The 16867-nt window shown below is 46.9% G+C and overlaps 1 long non-coding RNA gene across 2 annotated transcripts in view; it reads right to left on the bottom strand.

Moving 5' to 3' along the window:
- The window catches only part of LOC135205774 (uncharacterized), a 40519-nt gene extending 23931 nt beyond the window's left edge, over nt 1-16588 (bottom strand). The window contains exon 1 of one of the 2 annotated variants that reach the window (XR_010312598.1): nt 16570-16588. This is a non-coding gene — a long non-coding RNA (uncharacterized LOC135205774). Of the gene's footprint in view, nt 1-13834; nt 13872-16569 lie in introns of those variants that run through there. The other variant, XR_010312597.1, reaches the window with a different exon arrangement.
- Nucleotides 16589-16867: the final 279 nt, after the last annotated feature.

The following is a 16867-nucleotide window of genomic DNA, read 5'->3' as shown; positions in this document are numbered from 1 at the left end:
ATGCAGAATAGCTGAAACAAGAGCCATCACCGAGAAAAGACCTGTGGAGCAGTGGTGAGGCCTAAACAAAGGGTCTTGAACTGGAAAACTCCCGAGTCCGTGAAAAACGAAGGTAAGGTCTGCTTCTTGGATGGATGGGGATTTGCAGATAAGCATAATGCAGATCGATGGAAATCATCCATTCCCCCTCCTGACGGATGAAAGAACAGTCTGGACCGTCTTCCATCCTGAACTTGGACTTTAGAATGAACTTGTTCAAGACCGAAGGATCTATGATGGGGCGCCAGGCACCCGAGGCCTTTAGAACTACAAAAACATCCGAGAGTAAAACCCGGGAGAAGGAGGAGCTCGCTCTATGGCATCCTTCTCCAAGAGGGCCGAAAGCTCCTTCTCCAAGGCTTGACCCCTGATTGAGTGAGGGGAATAACTGCTGAACTCGAGAGGACGATTGGAAAGTGGAGGTCTGGAAACAAAAGGGATCTCGTAACCTTCCTTCAGGACCTCCACCACCCAAGCATCCACCGCTCTCCCCTGCCAAGCCTGACCAATCGGCGGGAGAGACAAGCTCCTACTGCGGTCTCCAGGCGAGGTGATGACTCCTACTTCCAAAAATTCTTACGCAGAGACAAGGAAGAAGAAGAAGAAGAAGAAGAAGGTCCTCCTGGAGGTTGAGCTCTTTCTCTGCCCTTAGAGCCACGCCAAGAACCTCTCCCGCGTTTCAAAGGGTGAGCACCAGAGGATGAAGTAGAGGCACCAGCAACCAGAGATGTACTCTGGAAAAAAGAGCCTGAAGGAGGTTCTTGGGCTGGAGCAGAAGGTACAGATCTAGTCCTAAACTTACGCTTACTCCTTGAAGGAACGGGAGGAAGACCAGAGGAAAAAGCTCTTGATAAGGCCCAGTGAGCTTGGGAAGAGGCATCACCTTGATGTTCCTTCAAAACCTCAGAAAGCACAGACATATCGAAAAGGAAATCGCCAAAAGGAGAAGAGGACAACAGACGGGTTCTCTGAATCTCCGATACAGAGGAGGTAACTGCGACAAATACAGGTTACGCCTTAGAGAAACAAGAAAGGCCTGCATTGAAGCAGTAAGCTCGTTCTGATGTACAGAAGCGATTGAAATGGATGAGCAGAACTTCTCAAAAAGAGGAGCATCAGGAGGAACAAACCCGGAGTCCTTGATATACATTAAAAGCCCTCCGAGGACCCACATATTGAAGGATTGAGCTTCTTGTAAAGAGCTCATAACAGACTCCATAGCAATAAAATCTTCAATTGAGACAGAGATCGAAGCCTTAGAAGGCAAGGGTTGACTTGAAAGTCGGACAAAATCAGGATTTGGCTTGGGGGGTCGAGAGAATGAAGAATCATCCGCCACCTGATAAACTCCTCTCCGGTGTCGTAGAGAGAAGAGAGCTTCCTCTTCCCTTCCCCGATCCCCTTAGAAAGTTTAGCGGCAACATCCGCCCTCACTCTCGCGAACCTCTGGGCAAAGGGAAAATGTAAAAATTCCCGTGACCGGGAAGGACCATAAAAAATTATGGGGCCGAATTTGCAATGACCAGAAAGTCGTTAAAAGAGGAAAGTTAGCATTGAGGGGCATATGTTTTGTTTGGTTATAAAAACTTGATTGACAACTGAGCAGCATGTCTACTATGGGTTTCAGAGACAGTGCAAGCACGTTTTTGGGCAATACCTATTTCTGTAACGAACACTCGTAACAGAACGAGATTTTGCTATAGTGCATTACACCCAGTGCCGTAATTTATAAGGGTATCGTGAATCACTAATTGTAAAGAATAACGACACTTGTCCTTGTACCAAGAGACAAAAACTCCATTATGCAGAAATGGATACGAACATGCGTATAAAGCTCCACCTACCCTCTATCCCCCGCCCCCCTCCACCGCCACCCCTTTTCTTCTTCGTTCCTCCGCCTTCCTTTCTCTCTCTCTCTCTCTCTCTCTGTTGCCATTCGGTTTGTGTTGACCCTCCAAACTGGGTATAAGACTACACACAAAACGTTGAAATTGGTGAAATTAGGCTATGTATTGGAAGTATATATACATAAATATTAAAGCAATTTTATCATTATTGCATTACTATGACAACTAGAATTCATGGAAACAGTTTATAATAATGGAACGGCGTATGTGTGAAGCCTCCACTAATGTGGCAATGATGATTTTGCCATTCTTAGTATGCAAACATTAAAGCATGCAAACATTAAAGGTTACATTTATTTCTGGCATACGATTATTAAAGAAATTCAAAATACTAATATAGACTGAAATCAATGAAAAGTGCTAGCAAAAACAAAAAAGCAAAAAAAAAAAAAACATATGTATATAATTCACTTTTCCGTAGTCGTTCCTCTATGCACTTTTCCGTAGTCGTTCCTCTATGCACTTTTCCGTAGTCGTTCCTCTATGGTTTTCGGCAGCCAGATGTACGAAAATGTTAGAAACATTTGATTGTATCTACTTTAGAAATATCTGTAATTTTTCGGGGTAATTTGGTTGCAAAAAAGGGATAATATACATGAATTAAATTAAAACTTTTAAATAACAAAGTAAATTTAAACTAAATAATGAGTAAAGTAAACAATTTAGGAATAAAACTTTGCAGTTTCGTCGTCTGTCGTCGTCTGCTGTTCGTAACTTGTGTTTGTGGGGCGCGCGCTTAGAAACTAGGAACAGCAACGGGTTTAAAGTGCAATGTGGAGTGAACTGAGACCAAAATGTGTATAATAACAATCAAATAAGCACTGTGGAGTTTCAGTTGCGATGGCAGTAAGGATAAAAACCACCAATTACAAGGTAAGAATGAATTCAGTTCAAACCATAACCCCGGGAATAACAAGTTTCATACTTTCACTAATATAGGCAACAAAATGTTGTTTTATTGTGCTGATTACAACTGCAATCTTGAGTAAGATCAATAAACGTTACATATATACGCTAACATTGTTCAAATGAGTGCTGGGAAGGCTGGGGAAAGATGGTGGCCGTCACTGATCAGAACCTTCCATGCAAAACGTAGCCGCCATATTGGATTTCAAAACTGCCTTGAAAACATATTTTACGAAGAGCTCACATGCTTATTTTAGTTCGTATGGGGCTTTCATATATCACATTATGTTGACGAAACTTCAATCTTTTAAATGGTATGCTTAGAGTTGCAATTGTATTCTTGTTTCACCAATTAAATATCGAGTGAATAAGACCCGTACACCGTGGTGAGGGTTGGATTTCCGTGGTGTTTTACCCTATGTTAAAGTGTGTTTGTCTTGTGTGCTATGTATTTATAAGAGTTTTTGTTAGTGTATACCTAGGTAGTACCTAGCTGTCGATTTTGTTTTCCCTTCCTTAGCTAGCTTACCTAGCTTGTCTCTTTGGTGACCCCGGTTAATGGTTGGTGGTAAGCTGGCAATTTACCAATCCAGTGGAAAAAAAGTTCACTAATCACTTTAATTAGGGTAAATAATCACAGACGATCCATCGTCATCACTCTGGCCGGGTCTTATTCACTCGATATTTAATTGGTGAAACAAGAATACAATTACAACTCCAAGCATACCATTCAAAAGATTGAAGTTTCGTCAACATAATGTGATATATGAAAGCCCCATACGAACTAAAATAAGCATGTGACGCTCTTCGTAAAATATGTTTTCAAGGCAGTTTTGAAATCCAATTTGACGGCGATCATGTGGCTGGCCGGTCTAGTCACGGACTGTCCACCATCTTTCCCAGCCTTCCCAGCACTCATTTGAACAATGTTAGCGTAGTATATAGGGTAAACAACTGCATGGCTTGGATCACACCGGAGATGGGCATCAGTCGCGACTTCTTGTTGGTGAGAGACGGAGCTAGGGAAAAACACCACGGCAGGCCAACCCTCATCATGGTGGACGGGTCTTATTCACTCGATATTTAATTGGCGAAACAAGAATACAATTGCAACTCTAAGCATACCATTTAAAAGACTGAAGTTTCGTCAACATAATGTGATATATGAAAGCCCCATACGAACTAAAATAAGCATGTGAGCTCTTCGTAAAAAATATGTTTTTTTCAAGGGCAGTTTTGAAATCCAATATGGCGGCTACGTTTGCATGGAAGGTTCTGATCAGTGACGGCCACCCATCTTTCCCCAGCCTTCCCAGCACTCATTTGAACAATGTTAGCGTATATATGTAACGTTTATTGATCTTACTCAAGATTGCAGTTGTAATCAGCACAATAAAACATTTTGTTGCCTATATTAGTGAAAGTATGAAACTTGTTATTCCCGGGGTTATGGTTTGAACTGAATTCATTCTTACCTTGTAATCGGTGGTTTTTATCCTTACTGCCATCACAACTGAAACTCCACAGTGCTTATTTGATTGTTATTATACACATTTTGGTCTCAGTTCACTCCACATTGCACTTTAAACCCGTTGCTGTTCCTGGTTTCTAGGCGCGCGCGCCACAAACACAGTTACGAACAGCAGACGACGACAGACGACGAAACTGCAAAGTTTTATTCCCTAAATTGTTTACTTTACTCGTTATTTAGTTTAAATTTACTTTGTTATTTAAAAATTTTAATTTAATTCATGTATATTATCCCTTTTTTGCAACCAAATTACCCCGAAAAATTACAGATATTTCTAAAGTAGATACAAACAAATGTTTTCTAACGTTTTCGTACATCTGGCTGCCGAAAACCATAGAGGAACGATTACGGATACATGCATAGAGGAACGACTACGGATAACTGAATTATATACAGATTTTAAATTTTTTTTTTTGCTTTTTTGTTTTTGCTAGCAACTTTTCATGATGCTGTCTATATTAGTATTTTGATTTCTTTTAATAATCGTATGCCAGAAATAAATGTAACCTTTAATTGTTTGCATGCTTTAATGTTTCTTTGCATGCTAAGAATGGCAAAATCATCGTTGCCACATTAGTGGAGGCTTCACACTACGCCGTTCCATTATTATAAACTGTTTCCATGAATTCTAGTTGTCATAGTAATGCAATAATGATAAAAATTGCTTTAATATTTATGTATATATACTTCTAATACATAGCCTAATTTCACCAATTTCAACGTTTTGTGTGTAGTCTTATACCCAGTTTGGAGGGGGTCAACACAAACCGAATGGCAACAGAGAGAGAGAGAGAGAGAGAGAGAGAGAGAGAAAGGAAGGCGGAGGAACGAAGAAGAAAAGGGGTGGCGGTGGAGGGGGGGGGAGAGGGTAGGTGGAGCTTTATACGCGTGTTCGTATCCATTTCTGCATAATGGAGTTTTTGTCTCTTGGTACAAGGACAAGTGTCGTTATTCTTTACGATTAGTGATTCACGATACCCTTATAAATTACGGCACTGGGTGTAATGCACTATAGCAAAATCTCGTTCTGTTAAGAGTGTTCGTTACAGAAATAGGTATTGCCCAAAAATGACAATTTGTCGAAAATTGCATTTTTCCTAACTATACAAACCTGAGGTCCTTTAACAATAGGAAGGTAACTAGCGGCAGCTGGGACGGTCGTAAGCTTCGAACAAGGGAGAACGGTAGTTAACTGCTTGTCCGATCGTGCGCACGTGCGCGCCCGAGCGGTGAAGAATCACTTTTGCTTTAGGCCCATGCAAAAAGTTGCAGAGTGAGGGGTGGTATGAGGTGGGACTATATGTAAAGGACCTCAGGTTTTGTATAGTTAGGAAAAATGCAATTTTCGACAAATTGTCATTTGTTCCGATACGTATACAAACCCTCGGTCCTTAACAATAGGAAGACTCACTTCTTGGTGGGTGGAATCTGAGTATTTTTGGTGAACAGACTGGTGTTCGTCCAACCTTGATGCCTCCCTGGTCGTAAGAGCAAGGGAGGGATCCAAACCTCTGTCCGATTGATCGGGGTGTGCACCGCAGGATCAATGGTCAGACCTCTGAGCCAAGTACTAGAGAGAGGCAAGCGTATCTCGTGTACCAGCAAGTAAGAACTTGCCTCCTTTACAAGAGCAACATAAAGTTATGGGTTTGTCTCAAGTAGGCATCCACTCCTTCCCCCTTGTTGGAGGGAGTGGAGGATATTGCTTCTATCCCTAACTAAAGGGATAGATGGGGCTCGGTCGAGTAGCTTTACCTGCATCGGAATTCCTTCCCAGTATGGTGACGAACCGTGACCCTCTGCCCACAGGTAGAGAGAGAGAAAGATGGAGAAGAGAAGCCAGTCGCACTCTCATTCAACCATTCATTCCTTACAGTCACACCAGGAATCAATGCTGTTCTGCCTGCTCAGGTGCTGGGTAAGCTTACACAACGTGTTGAGCAGCCACCACAGGTCCCAAGGAAAAAGTATCCAAGGACTTGTGGGCAATATCCCGAAGGTAGAAGGACGTGAAGGTAGTCTGGTTGGCCCAGACACCTGCCTTCAGGACCTTGCCGCCCCGGAGAAGTTCTTACGGAACGAACCAAAGAGGGTCCAATACCTCTGACTTCGTGGGCTCTCGGTCGGAGCGTACGGATGTCGTCACTACCATCAGCCTCGTACGCCCTCCTGATCACCTCACGCAGCCAGAAAGAAAGTGTGTTCTTGGATACTTCTTTCTTGGTAACCCCAGTGCTAACGAAGAGGCGTCGACACTCAGGCCTGAGGTGTCGAGTTTTCTTCAGATAGCGCCATAGCGCCCTCACAGGACAAAGCAGCATATCATCGTACCGTTGTCGGTGAAATCCATTAGGGAGGGGATCGTGAAAGACTCGAACCTGTAGTCAGGGATCGACGGATTCTGAGTCTTAGCTACGAAATTCGGGACGAAATCGAGCGTCACAGATCCCAGCCCCTGGTATGTTTAACATTGAAGGACAGACCATGAAGTTCCCCTACTCTCTTCGCCGATGCCAGGGCCAGCAAGAAGAGGGTCTTGAGGGTCAGATCGCTGTCTGACGACTCTCGGAGTGGCTCGAATGGTCTTCGAGTCAAACTCCTAAGGACGAGAGTCACATCCCACTCAGGGGGCCTGAGTTCCTGGGTGGGCAAGACCTTTTGAAGTCCTCATTAGCAAGGAGATCTCGAACGAGTTCGAGATGGTCCAGTCCCCTCAGTTTTAGGACAAGGGCAGGGCGGCTTCTATATCCTTTAAAAACTGGGGGTATACTGAGAGGAGCTTCTCTCGGCGAAGAAACACGAGGAAATCCGCTACCTGCTGAAGAGTGGCGCTGAGAGGAGATAGACCCCGTCTACGACACCAACCACAGAAGACGGCCCACTTCCCCTGGTACACAGCTGCAGAGGACTGTCGGACGTGTCCAGCCATCTCTGTTGCTGCGCTGCGAGAAAAGCATCGTTCGCAGAGATGGTGGATAACAGCCAGCCGTGAAGTTGTAGGGACTGGACTGCCCGGTGGTACTCGCTACGTGTGGCTGGGCTAGAAGGTTGTGCCAGTGGGCATCTCTCTCGGTTCTTCTGCAAGAAGAGCCAGCAGGTCCGGATACCAAACGGCTGAGGTCGTTTGGGAGCCACCAGGATCATCCTGAGATTGGGAGTGACAGCGCTCGACTGATCACTTTCCGAATCAGACACAAAAGGGAGGAAAGGCGTAGACGAAGAAGGTTGTCCCACGGCCGAACAAAAAACTTTAAGTTTTTTGTTGTGCCGGGTGGCGAACAGGTCTATGACCGGACGCCCCCACAGGTGAAGAGCCTTTCCGCCACTCTGGGTGTAGGGACCACTCGGTCCCTATCACCTGATCCGACGGCTGAGCTTGTCTGCTACTACATTCCTCTTGCCTGGAATGTAGCGTGCTGACAGCTCTATGAGTGAGCCGTGGCCCATCGTGCACCTGCACGGTCAAACTGGTGTAGCGGGAGAGACACTAGGCCCCCCTGCTTGTTGACGTATGCCACTACTGTGGTGTTGTCGCACATCAACACCACCGAGTGTCCCACCAAGCGGTCCTGGAACTCTTGGAGAGCGTAAAAAACGCCGCCTTGAGTTCTAGGACAATTGATGTGAAGGTGCTTGTCGTGATGGTCCCACACACCTGCAGCCAGCAACTCCTCCAGGTGTGCGCCCCATCCCTCGGTCGATGCGTCTGAAAACAGCAGCATCTCCGGGGGGGGAGTGCGTAGAGGCACTCCTCTTCAAGAGGTTCCTGTCGTCGAGACCACCAGGCTAGGTCCTGCCTCACCTTCTCCGTGATGGACACGGGAAGTAAGGTGGCTCCTTTACCTGTGACCAACTCTCCCTTAGTCTCCACTGGAGAGACCGCAGGTGAAGACGTCCGTGAGGAACTAACTTCTCGAGTGACGACAGGTGGCCGATCACGACTTGCCATTGCTGAGCTGCCTGTTCCTGCCGAGACGGAACCGGCCGGCTGCCTCCTGAATTTGCTGATCCTCAAGTCTGCGGGGCGGACTTGAGCTGCTACCGTATCGATCAGCATACCCAGGTACTTCATCTTCTGCTTGGGTTCGAGATCGGACTTCTCGTAGTTTATCACGATCCCCAGATCGCGACAAAACTTTAGAAGTCGATCCCTGTCCTGCAGCAACTGCGAACGGAGAGCTCGCCAGGACCAGCCAATCGTCGAGATACCTCAGAAGACGTATCCCGTGCGAATGGGCCCAAGCAGACACCAGCGCGTGAACACTCTCGTGAACACCTGTGGGGCGGTGATAGACCGAAGCAAAGTGCCCTGAATGGTGACACCGTCCCGTCGAAGATGAAGCGGAGGTACTTTCTGGAGGACTGATGGATGGGTATTTTGAAAATACGCATCCTTCAGGTCCACTGAAAGCATGAAATCGTTCTCCCTGATGGAGTCGAGCACGGAACGTGCCGTCTCCATCTTGAACCGAGTCTGGCGAACAAATCGGTTCAGGGGAGAGAGATCTATCACCGGGCGCCAGCCCCCGATGCCTTCTCCACTAAGAAAGGCGGCTGTAAAACCCGCCCGGTGACCGATCTACTACGACTTCTACAGCTCGTTTGGTCAGCATGTCTTGATCTCCTGCCGAAGAGCGTCGTCCTTTGAGGATCCTAGAACATAGTCTGAAGATGGACCGGGTTGGAGGTGAGGGGTGGCCGAGATTCGAAGGGTAGTAGATCCCTCCCGAAGGACGTCTACTATCCAGGTCTCGGCAACCGTAGTGCTGCCAAGTTGCCCAATGGCTCGCTAGGCACCCCCCCACTTCCGGCAGCTGGTGAGGGGGAAACGCCGTCCCTAGCGTTTCCCACCTCGCTTCGACTCTTCCCCGCCCTACCTAGCTGAAAGGAGGGCTGGGAGGAGGGCTGTTACGGCCTCCTTTACCAGAAGTGAAGCAGGAAGAGTCTTTCCTCGGGGCTTCGATGGAGCAGCCGTCTTAGCAGCCGAGGAAGCGCTAGCTAAAACTCTTAGGCTTAGCCGCAGTTGTACGAGGTTGCCCAGAAACCTTCGTAACTGCCTGGTGAACCAGACGGTCACTGTCATCAGTGCGCCGTCTCTCCACCGCAGCGTCCACCATCTCTCCGGGAAAGAGAGCGGAGGAACTCTTCATTGGTCCGTTACGGAGTCCATTTACCGCCTCACGCCCAGCCCCCTTGGCTACTCGTGTAAGGACAGCGTCCCTACGACGGAGAACCAAGTTGGCCCACAGGTTTGCCGTCTGATGGGCGAGGTAGGAGATGGCCCTACCTCCAGACTGGCACAGTCTCCTGAAGTCGGGGTCATCTCGAGAGCGCCCCCAGAGTCGGACCGCGACCTTGGATACTGTGAGGGACCACAGATCCAACCAAGAGACTGCCTGGAAAGCGCCATAGCGGTAGCTTCCAGACCCAGTGCCTCCTGCTGCGAGAACCACAAGTTCTCCGACAGGAGCTGCTGCAGGGACACACCTGGAGTTAGCCTAGCTAGCTCTGGGTTAACCTGTTTGGGCGGTATTGGATCCACTGATGGCACGTAGAACTTCCGCTGTCGCTGCAGAGGAGGAGGAAGTAGCTTGGAAGACCGTCCTGACTTAAGTGAATCCTCTCGTCCTGAGACGGAAAATTCTCCACCTGGTCAAGGACTGAGTCTGCAAGCTCCTATCGTGGTCAAGCCCACCGTCAATTTGGGTTCCCTCTTCGGGCCCAAAATGACTCGAGCCGGGACGTGGGCTCAGATGGTGGTAGCGGCGATCCTTCCCCCAGGTCGTTGTGCTGACGAATCAGCGCAATAACCTGGGCAAAAGTTCCTCTGGATCTCGGGAGTTACAGCGTCCTGAGGAGTAGGACCGTCCAGTCCCTCCAACAGGAGCAGCTCTCGAGACCCTCCCCCTTCAGAAGGAGGAACAGCAACAGACCCCTGACGGTCGCCTCCAGCCACTTGCGCGTACGACCTGGCTGGTCCTAAGACCATGCCTGGTGCGTGCGGCATCGTGACGGGATCGTGAGCGGCGCACCTCACGATCACTCCTAGCTACCTCGCTCTTCCCGGTGTAGCCCGAGGAAGTTGAAGGTAGTGGAGAGACAGACCTGACGTTCCCCCCCGCTCGCTGGCAGGACCAGCGTACGTGGGGGGCTGCAGCCGATCACCAACCCGCGGTGGGGATCGATCTGCAGGCCTGGCCAGTGCCGCTCACATGCGAGCAGGCTCGACTGAGCACGTCGACCCCTGTCCCGTGCGTCAGACGAGCTGCTGCTGGCCACCGTCTCTGTCCCCTGGTTACCCTGTGGCGGGAGCCGGGCGGCTGTCATGTGATTTCTGCAGAGATCGCCTTCGCGGGTGAGGACCGGTGAGCGTCCTCACGGCACGTCAAACCGCTGGTACCGTCGGTCGAGGGGACCTCTTCCCAGCCTCAACCCGTGGCCAGTCAGAGACCGTCACGTCAACCCGAGGTACCGGCTGGTCGCTACGAGAGCGGCCGCTGGCCTGGCGAGAGTCACCTGCGCGACTCTCGACAGTCTTCTGCTCCGTGCCTCGGTCATGACGGTGAGCGAGCTCAGGCGTCTTGACTTTGGCTGCACGGTCGCCCGAAGGAGACCGTACACTCGGAACTTCTCGCGGCGGACGAGAGCGAGCCGGTACCTGGCTTAGCAGCAGCGCTACCAAGACCAGGCGAGGATGTACCAGCAGTAGCCAGCACACCCTTGGTCCCCGTCTTCTTCTTCTTCTCAGAAGAGGAGACGGGCCCTGTTCCCGAGGGAACAGGAGGACCAGCAGAAGCACCCCCCGTCACACCGGAGTGAGACGGGCCCTTCGAAGGTCCCGCAGGAGCCTTCTTAGGGGGGGAGGAGGCAGCCTTCTTCTTCTTCGGCTTGGAAGCCTTAGAAGTCGAAGGGGGAGAGGCGGCAACAGACGACGATGAAGACGACGACGACACCTTCCTCTTCTTCTTCCTCTTCTTCGTCAGCTCCCTCAGGACGGATGTCAGGTCTTCCATCCACGGAAAAGTCGGGCCAATTGCCAAAGCAACACGCCCCGACTGATCCTGTCCGGAAAGACCTGAGTCCACCGGGGCCAGCACCTCCATGACGAGACGCGACGTGGGCAGGGGCAGGCACGGCAGGAGCGGCAGGAAACATCAACAGCAGGACCCAGCACCATCAGGACCAGCAACCAGCAGGACCAGCACCAGCAGCAACATCAACATGAGCGTCACGCACCGCGCGCCCTGTAGGAGCGGCACGAGCGGCTGGGCCAGCAACACTAGCGCAGGTACGGCAGCATAGTGGCGGGCACAGGCATCTCCAACTCAGCCAGATTCATCATCGGGACGGGCGGCAGGTCCATGGGAGGAACTTTTTCGGACAGCGAAAGTCCACGGGGGTCGGCAGCAGAATCCAGGTGGAGGCGGCACGCCCCTCTTAGGTACGGCAGCAATCGGCTTTTGGATTGATGCAGTGGGGGGGTCACAGATGCAATGTGTTGCGTGTAAACCACATGAGGAGGGGCGGCGTACGCTGGGGTAGACACTGTATTCGTAGTCGTTGTGACTACACCATGAGTTACTACTGCCGACCCCGCCAGTCGTTGAATTAAGCCCTGGATACTGGGAGCGCCCTGCAGTCCCAACGACGCCCACACCTGTCCAAGGTCGTCACTCACAGAAGGCACACCTGAGGGAGGAACAGTCGGGCCAGTTAGAGGGGCACCCTCACGCCTGGGAGAGGACGAACCCCACCCAGAGCGGACGGAAGACCCCGAATACAATTGGACATCCGGGTATCGGGCGCCCTCCTCCACACTCGACGGATCGAGTGAGGAGAAGGACTCCGAAACCCCCCCCGCAGGGGAAGGCGCAAACCGTGGGGGCTGAGCTGGAGGCAGGAAGGATGACGAGGTATCCGTCACCAAAGGAGTCGCTGGAGAGCTTTCCGACGACTCCTTGGTCGATCTACGCCTCTTCCTACCCTCGTACAGCACCCACTGCGCCTCGGACCAATTCATACATACATTACATGGTTCGGTTCGGGAACATTCGCGCCCCCGACACTGATAACAAACCCAATTCATGTGGATCTATATCAGGATAAGAGCGAAATCCGCCGCATTTACGCCCCTCCAGCCCGGGACACACTCTACGGGCAGCTGGTGGGCGCGGCGAAAGCTCTTCGAGATCCATAATTCAGTCACTTTACAAATCAATGAAAATGAAAAAAAGAGTACTTACAATTTCATTCACAACCACAAACAAACCAGTCAGAAGAAATTGTAAACACATCCAAAGCACACGACGAAATAGCGGGCAGAGCGATGACGAGCACGTCCTGTCACACCACGGCCGAAAGCAAAAGTGATTCTTCACCGCCGCGCGCGCACGATCGGACAAGCAGTTAACTACCGTTCTCCCCTTGTTCGAAGCTTACGACCGTCCCAGCTGCCGCTAGTTACCTTACCTATTGTTAAAGGACGAGGGTTTGTATTACGTATCGGAACAAACGTGCTTGCACTGTCTCTGAAACCCATAGTAGACATGCTGCTCAGTTGTCAATCAAGTTTTTATAACCAAGTATTTTTTACAAGCTAGCTATTGAATAAAAAATTTGTTTTTTCTCAGTCAAAAACATATGCCCCTCAATGCTAACTTTCCTCTTTTAACGACTTCCGGTCATTGCAAATTCGGCCCCATAATTTCTTATGGTGCGAAAAACAGACAGAGGCCCAGGGACCGAAAAACGATTGCGTCACACTACGGCGGTAATCCGGCAGTAAAAACATCTTCATTATATCCAAAAAGTAAATAATAAAGATATATATGCGCATTACGATTATAACAATTACATGAATAGCTGATAACAATCTGCATGAATAACTGGTAAACTGTTCTGCAAGACAGTTGAGTATAGCAATTATTTACAATAGGTACGAAAGTCAAGATGTCGTGACGTCATAATACAAACTTAAAAGAACGTTCTAATTCCGAAAAATAATTACTTAAATTTGAGTCAGAGTCGAGTTACTTTTTCAATAACGAATATTTTCAAATTAATCATCATAAATATGTAAAATATTGATGTTTTACTATCTATTTAAAAAATTAGCTAAGAGCACGCTTCTCGTCATCTTCTACCAAAACAGTTGTTTACTCCTAACTTGTTTGCTGGTGAGAAACCGTGTTTTGATTGTTGTGATGAAAAGTGTTCCAGCGTCTGTGGGTACAAGTGGTGTGCAGATTTATCACAGGAAATGGAAAGTTTATTGACACAAGCGACTCCGTATACATCGAGATGGCGTCAATCTTCGAAACACATTTTTAGTGTAAGTAAAAATTTCTAAAGCGTTTTGGTGAGATTTCCACTGCCGTGGCCACCCTTTTCAGTACCCTCTGTTTAAATCTTAAAATTTGGCTTAATTTCTAACTTTGGAAAAAATACTTACTTCGAAAGGAGAGTAGAGGTCTTTAGCTCCGTTTCTCACCAACAAGTCGCGACTGATGCCCATCTCCGATGTCAGGACGCGTTATAATGTACTTTTTTGGAGGTGGCAAGCGTTGATTGTAGGTGGCCTGTTTGGCCTGCCGTGGTGTTTTTACCCGTAAAACACCACGGAAGGCCAACCCTCACCACGGTGGACGGGTCTTATTCACTCGATATTTAATTGGTGAAACAAGAATACAATTGCAACTCTAAGCATACCATTTAAAAGACTGAAGTTTCGTCAACATAATGTGATATATGAAAGCCCCATACGAACTAAAATAAGCATGTGAGCTCTTCGTAAAATATGTTTTCAAAGCAGTTTTGAAATCCAATATGGCGGCTACGTTTTGCATGGAAGGTTCTGATAGGGTACGGCCACCATCTTTCCCAGCCTTCCCAGCACTCATTTGAACAATGTAAACGTTTATTGATCTTACTCAAGATTGCAGTTGTAATCAGCACAATAAAACAACATTTTGTTGCCTATATTAGTGAAAGTATGAAACTTGTTATTCCCGGGGTTATGGTTGAACTGAATTCATTCTTAAACCTTGTAATCGGTATGTTTGAACGAATTTTTCATTCTTACCTTGCTTATCCTTCAGGCCATCACAACTGAACTCCACAGTGCTTATTTGATTGTTATTATACACATTTTGGTCTCACATTCAACTCCACATTGCACTTTAAACCCGTTGCTGTTCCTAGTTTCTAAACGCGTGCGCCACAAACACAGTTACGAACAGCAGACGACGACAGACGGACGAAAACTGCAAAAGTTTTATTCCCTAAATTGTTTACTTTACTCGTTATTTAGTTTAAATTTACTTTGTATTTAAAAATTTAATTTAATTCATGTATATTATCCCTTTTTTGCAACCAAATTACCCCGAAAAATTACAGATATTTCTAAAGTAGATACAATCAAATGTTTCTAACGTTTTCGTACATCTGGCTGCCGAAAACCATAGAGGAACGACTACGGAAAAGTGCATAGAGGAACGACTACGGAAAAGTGCATAGAGGAACGACTACGGAAAAGTGAATTATATACATATGTTTTTTTTTTTTTTGCTTTTTTGTTTTTGCTAGCACTTTTCATTGATTTCAGTCTATATTAGTATTTTGAATTTCTTTAATAATCGTATGCCAGAAATAAATGTAACCTTTAATGTTTGCATGCTTTAATGTTTGCATACTAAGAATGGCAAAATCATCATTGCCCACATTAGTGGAGGCTTCACACATACGCGTTCCATTATTATAAACTGTTTCCATGAATTCTAGTTGTCATAGTAATGCAATAATGATAAAATTGCTTTAATATTTATGTATATATACTTCCAATACATAGCCTAATTTCACCAATTTCAACGTTTTGTGTGTAGTCTTATACCCAGTTTGGAGGGTCAACACATACCGAATGGCAACAGAGAGAGAGAGAGAGAGAGAGAGAGAGAGAGAAAGGAAGGCGGAGGAACCGAAGAAGAAAAGGGGTGGTGGTGGAGGGGGGTGGTGGGGGGGGGAGGGTAAGAAGGGGTTTGAGATAGGGGTAGGTGGAGCTTATACGCGTGTTCATATCCATTTCTGCATAATGGAGTTTTTGTCTCTTGGTACAAGGACAAGTGTCGTTATTCTTTACGATTAGTGATTCACGATACCCTTATAAATTACGGCACTGGGTGTAATGCACTATAGCAAAATCTCGTTCTGTTACGAGTGTTCGTTACAGAAATAGGTATTGCCCAAAAACGTGCTTAAACTGTCTCTGAAACCCATAGTAGACATGCTGCCCTCAGATTGTCAATCAAGTTCTATAACCAAGTATTTTTTACAAGCTAGCTATTGAATAAATTTGTATTTTTTCTGTCAAAACATATGCCCCTCAATGCTAACTTTCCTCTTTTAACGACTTTCTGGTCATTGCAAATTCGGCCCCATAATTTCTTATGGTGCGAAAGCAGACAGAGGGCCCAGGGACTGAAAACGATTGCGCACATTACGGGCCGGTAATCCGGCAGTAAAACATCTTCATATATCCAAAAAGTAAATAATAAAGATATATATGCGCATTACGATTATAACAATTACATGAATAGCTGATAATCTGCATGAATAACTGGTAAACTGTTCTGCAAGACAGTTGAGTATAGCAATTATTTACAATAGGTACGAAAGTCAAGATGTCGTGACGTCATAATACAAACTTAAAAGAACGTTCTAATTCCGAAAAAATAATTACTTAAATTTGAGTCAGAGTCGAGTTACTTTTTCAATAACGAATATTTTTCAAATTAATCATCATAAATATGTAAAATATTGATGTTTTACTATCTATTTAAAAAATTACTACGAGCACGCTTCTCGTCATCTCTACCCAAACATGTTGTTTTTACTCCTAACTTGTTTGCTGGTGAGAAACCGTGTTTTGATTGTTGTGATGAAAAGTGCCCCAGCGTCATGTGGGTACAAGTGGTGTGCGGATTTATCACAGGAAATGGAAAGTTTGTTGACACAAGCGACTCCGTAAAAAACATCGAAATGGCGTCAATCTTCGAAACATTTTAGTTGTACCTAAGTAAAAATTTCTAAAGCGTTTTGGTGAGATTTCCACTGCGTGGCCACCCTTTTCAGTACCCTCTGTTTAAATCTTAAAATTTGGCCTTAATTTCTAACTTTGGAGAAAATACTTACTTCGAAAGGAGAGTAGAGGTCTTTAGCTCCGTTTCTCACCAACAACAAGTCGCGACTGATGCCCATCTCCGGTGTCAGGACGCGTTATAATGTACTTTTTTGGAGGGTGGCAAGCGTTGATTGTAGGTGGCCTGTTTGGCCTACCGTGGTGTTTTACCCTACTAGGTAGACTACAAGCTCTGATCAAGAGTTAGAGCATCATTGGATTAGCCAAAGACGTTTTTCGTAGCTCCCTAAGGCCCCAAGCAAGGCAAACAAACGAAAAAGTGACACTAAGAAACAAACCTAAGTATATTGA

Source organism: Macrobrachium nipponense, chromosome 24 (assembly GCF_015104395.2).
Source record: "Macrobrachium nipponense isolate FS-2020 chromosome 24, ASM1510439v2, whole genome shotgun sequence".
Lineage (NCBI taxonomy): Eukaryota > Metazoa > Arthropoda > Malacostraca > Decapoda > Palaemonidae > Macrobrachium > Macrobrachium nipponense.
Note: the sequence above shows the minus strand (reverse complement) of the source record. Positions and strands in the feature narration are given on the sequence as shown.